Source organism: Pyrus communis, chromosome 11 (assembly GCF_041283825.1).
Source record: "Pyrus communis isolate YQ-2024b chromosome 11, ASM4128382v1, whole genome shotgun sequence".
Lineage (NCBI taxonomy): Eukaryota > Viridiplantae > Streptophyta > Magnoliopsida > Rosales > Rosaceae > Pyrus > Pyrus communis.
The window spans coordinates 21134012-21142224 of record NC_142575.1 but is presented as its reverse complement, the minus strand read 5'-3'; the positions used below and the strand labels follow the sequence as shown (position 1 = coordinate 21142224).

Below are 8213 nucleotides of genomic sequence, written 5' to 3'. Positions count from 1 at the left end.
TTAATAAACCAAGAAACAATATTTAATTATAAATTATATGAAAATGTACATACAAGATGTCCGAACATAAAAGAAAAAACTACAAGTAATCGTCTAGGTTTGATGCATCAGGCTACTGGGTATCGACTGGGTGAAGTGGCTAAGAGGACGAAGGTGGAGCAACATCAAGTGTTGGCATCGAGATTTGAAGGCCAGACATCTATATGCCCGTAAGATCATACTCATCTTCTCATCCTGGGCTGATAACTGGGTTGCAATCTGGGCTTTCCGAACTGCTTCTTTGGCTGCAATCTGGGCTTCCCGAGCATCCAGGGCTGCTTCTTGGGCCGCAATCTTACCTTTTAGGGTTTCCACTTCCTTAGTCAGGGCGATGACATGCCCTTATGTACATCCACACACATATACTAAGAAATACAAATATATACTAGCTATTATGCATAGAGCATTTGACGGTGATTAGTAGTTGATGAACCAAACCAAAGGCAATACACAGACTTGAATGAGCTGCCAAAGCCAATGGGATTATCATATAGACTCCAATGAGCTGCCAATGGGATTATCATAATCAGATACCCTTAAAATCTCTAGACGATCCTTTCTGAATGAGCTGCCATGTGATAAAACGTAAGAAATGAGCCGTTTCTCACTTAGACTCCAATCTGTTGCAGAGAAAATATAGGAAACAAAGGCAATATACAGATTATTAACAATGACTAATTCTGTCACAATGAGAACACTTGTAATAAACAAATACAAAGGCATGTTAAAAATTATGGTAAGGATGACAATCATGAAATAACAGAAGTCTTTCCTCTCATTGAAAGCAGCTCCTAAAGTAATCATTTGAGAATAAATAACAGATTAGTTTCAAAATTGGAAATTAATGGAATTTAACAAACATGAAACATTTCCAAATGAAATTAGGGACTACATTTCAAAAGAAGAAACAAAAAAAGAACAAAAGAGAACTAAGCACATGAATCAAATGTTCAACCTTTATAAGTGATATCTTCCCAAGGGCGGTTGAGCTCATAAGGGTGTGGATTAAAAGGTGCAGTACTCAGATATTTCATAGCTTACTTTGTATTTTGTTGTATTTTCCCATAGTTAGCACTTTTTAGAGGACCACACCAACACTTAAAAAGTTCTTAGATGACCAGGGTGGATGAGGACGTTGATGAATACCGTAGGTGCAGGCACACGGCCAGAAGAATAGATGCTGGTAAATTATGTCGCCCCTTACACAAATAATTTAGACTTTCCATGACGACGAATCTTAATTAGATAAACAAATTCGTACCATAATTCATCTAAAATGAGGGACAAGGTCTACTATCAAAAGAATACTAACACGAAACCATTCCCTTCATCAATAAACATCACACTTTTCAGTAAAGGTCGTCTGAAAGCGAAATGATGATTCATCTAAAAGCCTAGTTTCTGGAAGCACTCCAAGTTTCAGGAAGCTAACACATATTCAACATTCTTTACCATAAAAGATTAGACAGATAAATTGTCTTTAAAAGAAATAATTCAGTAATTGTATGCAGGATGACAACGTACATATACTATAACGAAACAAACCCAAAATCCAAACGAGGTAGAAGTCCTTGAAATCCCAAAATCATGCGAATCAGCAATTCCTTCAACCCACGTCGATTGACATAAAAATTTCAAAAATTTAGACAAACCCAATTCATATCTCACCAAATCAAGCCTGCCCATGTCCACAAAAAAGCAAACAATCCATTTGAGACCCAAAAGAAAGTTACTTTCGCGGTAAAATCAAGAACAAGAATACCAAATTACCAATCGGTCATGTAAGGTGAAAATAATGAATGAAGGAAGAAATAGAGGAGGGTAGAGAGAATACCAGGAAGAGATCGAGGAGGATGTGGTCAGGGAGAGGAGAGAGATCGGATATACTGGGGAGGCGCAAGGAGAAGTGAGGTCTAAGGGAGGACTTAACTGGAGTGGTCGAAGAATGAGAACACCCAGCCTAGGGTTATACAAAACAAAACGCGCCCTTTTTCACCAATCAGAAAATTTTAAAAAAACTGCCCAAAATTTTCAACTTTAACCGCCAAAATTTTAACACATTGCACGATGCATATATACACTATGACGTCGCGCAAAGCATGCGCGATGACTCTATAGTGGCTTCGTGCAAGACGTATTTAAAAATAAATTTTTTTTTATTTTTTATTATATACACAAGTGGACCACAAAAACCCTTTACGCAACGCAGTTTGTTCATTGCGCAAACACCCTTTGCATGACATATTGGTTGGTGCGTCGTGCAAACAATCTTTGCGTAACACATTGGTTGTTGCGTCGCGCAAAGTATGTTTGCGCAATAACCCCATTGTGACGTCGTGCAAGTTATACCTTCTTTTTTCAGAAAAAAATTATTATAAAATTTACTAAAAATGTGTCTTTACTCCTTTCAAATTCATTTTTTTTTACATAAAACACAATAACATATTTTTCTAACAAAAATCCGATCCAAGCTACAATAATAAATTTAAGCTACTTAATAAATATATATACCATTCAATTTCGTAAGTGTTATAACAAAATAAATAAATTTAAAGCTACTTAATAAAAAAAAAAATTATATATATATATATCATTGAACTTAATGGGATACACATTCTACAAAACTAGTTTCAACGAATGAACCATCAAACTTGTTTGTATAACTTCGAGATCGCATACACCAAAAATCGCAAAAAAAACAAACATTCAGAGATCAAGTAACGGGGACAAAGTTTTCGACGGTTATAAACGAAAAATCACGATTTAACGGTTATTTTAACTCCAATTTTGATGATTTTTTACAGCTACACTCCTTGACCCTATATGAATACAATGAATGAACTCGATCTTCAATTTAAAATATTTACACGAGTGGATACTACAAAATCTTATGTTATACTTAATGAAAGTATAAATAAACTCTTAAGTGTTAGTGAATCTATTGTTTTGATGGGAAACGCATTCTACGAAACTAATTTCAACGATCCAACCATCAAACATGTTTGTATATACTTCGAGATCATATACGCCAAAAATCGCAATAAACAAACATTCATAGATCAAGTAATAAGACAAAACTTTTCGACTGTTATAAACGAAAAATCACGATTTCACGGTTATTTTATCTCCGATTTTGATGTAGCTACACTGCTTAACCCTATATGAACACAATGAATGACCTCGATCTTCAATTTAAAATATTTACATTAGTGGATACTACAAAATATTATGTTATACTTAATGAAAGTATAAATAAACTCTTAAGTGTTAGTTAATCTATTATTTTGATGGGATACGCATTCTACGAAACTAATTTCAATGATCCAACTGTCAAATTTTTCTGTATATGCTTCGAGATCGCATACGCCAAAAATTGCAAAAAACAAACATTCAGATATCAAGTAACGGGACAAAACTTTTCGACAGTTATAAACGAAAAATCACGATTTAACGATTATTTTAACTCCGATTTTGATGATTTTTTACAGCTACACTCCTTAATGCTATATGAATACAATGAACTAATTCGATCATCAATTTAAAATATTTACACAAGCGGACCACAAAATCCCTTTACGCGATGTAGTTTGTTTGTCGCGGAAACACCCTTTGCGTCACGCATTGGTTGGGGCGTCGCGCAAACAGTCTTTGCGTAACGCATTAGTTGATGCGTCGTGCAAGTTATATTTTAAAAAAAAAAATTATTATAAAATTTACTGTAAATGTGACTTTACTCCTTTCAAATTCAATTTTTTTTTTACAAAAAACACAATAATATATTTTTCTAACAAAAACCCGATTCGAACTACAATAATAAATTTAAAGCTACTTAATAAATATATATACCATTCAATTTCTTAAGTCTTATAACAAAATAAATAAATTTAAAGTTACTTAATAAATATATATACCATTGAACTTGATGGGGTAGGCCTTCTACGAAACTAGTTTCAACGATCGAACCGTCAAACTTTTGTATACTCTTCGAGATCGCATACACCAAAAATCGGAAAGAAATAAAAAACATTCTGAGATCAAGTAAAGGGACAAAAATTTTCGACAGTTATACACGAAAAATCATGATTTAACGGTTATTTTAACTTCGATTTTGATGATTTTTCACAGCTACACTCCTTGATCCTATACGAATACAATGAACTAATTCGATCATCAATTTAAAATATTTACATAAAACTGTTTTGGGCGATGAAGGTGTGCATTCGTTGTGCAAAATAGCTTTGCGCAACGAATACACACCTTCATCGGGCAATGTTGAGAAAAAAGCGGTTAAAGTCTTTGTTTAGCGCCAAAAACTAGCGCAAGGCGGAAACTAACGCGACGCATGTACCGCGTCGTGCAAAACTGTTTTGCGCAACGAAGGTGTTCCTTCATCGCCTGAAGCTATTTTGTGCAACGTCTATCTTCGTCGCACAAAGTTCCGTTGCGCAAAATGTCTTTGTGTGACGTTTTGTTGTCACCGTTAAGCAAACATACTTTGTGCGACGCAATTTGCTGTGTCGCGCAAGTATGTTTTTGTACTAGTGTGATAAACGTTTCTCCATCATTCGCCTGACATAGATAAGTCTAGAAACTAATTTTTAGAGTTTAGTTTGTAGAAATCTTGTGTTTAGTTCAACTTTGAAAGTACATAACATTGTTGAACAACGAATTAAATTTATGCTTTATAGTATTCAGAAGGCAAATAAAGTTTGAAAGATGGAATTTTACGCACCTTGAAGCATTTTTTCTTCCTCTCATTTGAAATCTTTAGGTCATCTTTTGTAGTCAACTTATGTTGTCCTTCCTAATCAACAACCCACAAAACAAAACCACTAGTAAAAACAAGCAGTGGCGAAGCTACGTGAGGGCGAGGAGTGGCGGCCGCCCTCCCCTCGCCGGAAAACACACCTAGGAGCGCTTGCTCAGCCCCTCCGCTTTCGTTGGAATTCATGACACCTGTAAAATTTGGTTATGGCCGGTGCACTGTCTTGGTTAAACATGCAGAGGAAGGGCGATAGTTTGGTTGGATTTGCAGAGGAATGACGAAGACAGAGGAGAGGGGTTGGAGGGATAAGGTTGGCCCAGATTTCCCATGGCTTTGCCGTGTTCCCCACCGGTATTTGGTGGGTAAAAGGTTTGAATGGGGTGTTTGGTTAGTGAGAATTCATGGCAAATGAAGGATATTGGTTCTTTGTTTTATTTAGGGTGTGGTGATGAAGAGCCATAGCAGAGGGGAGGGAGAAGATGGTTTCGCCAGAGAAGATTGGGGTTGCGGTTGTCAGGAAGAGGGTTGGAACCGATTGAAAAATAGAAGTTGGGATGAGGAAGATGATGAGTGTTTGGTAAAAAAGGTAGTAAGTGTTTTGGGAGATTTTAGATATGATAGGTGGACTGCTTTTATTGGGACACTTCACGAGTTCAGTATAATGGGTACTCACTAGAGAGTACCCCAAGTGTTGTTTTTTTTTTTTTTTTTTGTGATTTATTAACCCATTTCTCTTTTTTTTTATTTTATTTTTTTTTATTCTTGTATGTATTTTTATTTTCTCTTTTAAGACTCATACCGTATTTATCTTAAACTCTCACATTATTTATAAATATTGTACTACATTTTAAAACCAACGTAAATATTGTTTAATGCTTATTTTACGATAATTTAAATCCATCTAGGCTCCTGCCTAGATCTCACCTAGGCACCTAGTTGCTAGGTCTCAGTTTGTTGTTTGACTAACGCCTAACATTTTTTAGGATCTAATCCTAGCCAATTTAAGCTTCTTACATTGGCTTTGATATTATTGCTTACAACCGCTTTGGTGGAGAGACTATTTTCTGCCGTGAATATTGACTCAAAACTTTGTACTTTCCAATGTGAAAGCAACCGCTTCGATTGAACCTTGCACTCTTTTGAATTTCGCCCCTCCCCTCGACAAATCCTGGCTTCGCCACTAAAAACAAGTATTAAATTATGTTCTTCTGTCATATCTTTCTTAAAACCACTAATACAACACGTACTGAATTTGAAACATGGCATGGTTTTCTTTTACAAATGAGATCATTAACCTCCCTTTATCTCCCATTTTACGGAATTACTGCGTTGTTCTTTTGGGAACGAAGCATAAAATGTACAAGTTGATATTTCGTTAGTTGTATGTAACAATTTACCGTGTTCAATTGCTGTCTCAAGTTTGGCAATGAGACATGCCCCAGCCATAGCTTATTCGCCAGAAACTTGTAGCTTTGCAAAAAGCATCAGAAAAAAAAATCATTCTTATTAGATTTACAAATAGCATATAATTGTTAACTTGTAGTTTCTTGAGGTTAATTTGGCCTTACATTCTTTCAGACCTTTAAGTAGCATGGAATGTTTCAAACAACAATAATATTTTATAGATACTTTATTTTATTAGTGGTTTTAATAATATTTTCTCTTTGGGTAAACATGGTTTTTACAGTAATTAAGTTCTAATGATAAGGGAGGAAACTAATATTAATGTTTTATTTCTTCTGATATTGTGAGAATTATGGACGGAAGTAGCAGCTCAAACAACCACCCCCAATATCTTCGTTTCGCACCTATATACCATACCTTCTTTCCTGTAGCTCTCTAATTTTGACTTATATTCAGCTAAAATAATTTTTTCAGTTAAAAGCAGTGTTTCAAAAATAAAAAAAGGGTACCTAGGCTGATTGTTCTTGTATAGAAAATTTTCTCGATGATAATCAACATTTCGCTGAAGAATAATTGCCTGCTTAGACTAATTGTTCCACTGTAAGAAAAGCCCTACGACGAATGTTAGAGCTTGAAAAATGCAAGAAAATCTTTGATTCAAAAACAGAAGAAAACAACTTATAATTCCATATCAGATTGTGCATGTTAGAAGCACACAACTCTTAAAAACGTTGAATCATGTAAAATTAGCAAATGTAATTTAAATATGTAGAAAGACATAAAAGAAAATTGACAGATACATTATACTACTGCACTTGAAAACAATTAACCCACTAGTTACATCTTTTCTCTTCTGATCATTGAAGCTAATTCCGCATTGGGTTGCTTATTAGGAGAGAATAGACCAAAATGTCGTTCAGTTTCTGCAAAACCCTTTCGGGTTTCGTTAAACATGGCAAACAAATAAGTTTCCATAGGTCCAGATCTCTTCGGAGTCCCTCGCGTCATAGTTCTTGCATTTTCAACAATTGCTGAATCCCCTCCATCAGACGGCTAACCAGTCTCCGATACAACCACCATCACATTCAACCTGGAAGGATGATGAGTAGATTTTATATTATATATTTAACATAGGTATATTTTGGTTATTATTTTGGTAGGATTTTGATACTTTAAATTGTATTTTCAATATAGGACTTTTGACTTCCTCTGGAGCAAAACATGACCAAATGGATGAATTTTAGAGTAATTCCAGTTGGAGGACATTCGTGAGTCACTTGGCTTGATTGTGTCAAAATTTGGAATTTTTTTACCAAGTGGTGATATTCTGGCAATAGAATAAAGGAGTAGCGCCAGGTAACTGTCCAGCCACGTTTTAGCTTCAAATATTCTCCAAATCCTGCCCATGATAGCTCATTTTAAAGATGCGAGCGTTCTGAACACATCTCCAGAAGGTCCACGAACCCATCAGAGGTCATCTTGGTCTCCAAAAACGCAGCTCAAGCCCAAAGCGTCACGTTTCCAACATTGCAGATTTTCTGGCAATAAAATAAATTAGCAGCGTGCGGTGCTGGAAAAGTGATGTTTTGGGCTTGAATTCCATTTTTGGAGCCAAAGATGACCTCTGATGGGTTTGTGGACTTCTAAAGATGTGTTCAGAACGTTCCAATCTTTAGAATGAGTTATCATTTTGCCGAATTTGGAGGATATTTGAGGCTAAAACGTGGCTGGACAATTACTTGGCAGATTCTCCTAGCTTAATTAGGACTTTATTTTCTAAGATATTTTATTATTATTTAGTTTCCTAGTTGGAATAAAAGACTTGAGTTTTAGGGATTGTGCGATGTCTAGTATGGGATTTAAGGGTTTTGCTCGGCCCTAGTATGGTATCTTCTCTTTTATGCGATCTTGGACAGAGAGAAATAGGATAGGGTTCTTGAAGATTTTCAGATTTTTACTTTAAGGTGTTTTCATTCTTTTTCTTCATAATAATAATATTTTCTAT

At 35.3% G+C, this 8213-nt stretch overlaps 1 long non-coding RNA gene across 1 annotated transcript; it reads right to left on the bottom strand.

The window, feature by feature from the left end:
- LOC148693079 (uncharacterized) lies at positions 1-2027 on the bottom strand. Its single transcript, XR_015953536.1, has 2 exons — positions 1874-2027; positions 1-659 (listed from the first exon to the last, which is right to left on the bottom strand). It is a non-coding gene; the product is annotated as an uncharacterized LOC148693079 (long non-coding RNA).
- Between the last annotated feature and the right edge of the window lie 6186 nt (positions 2028-8213).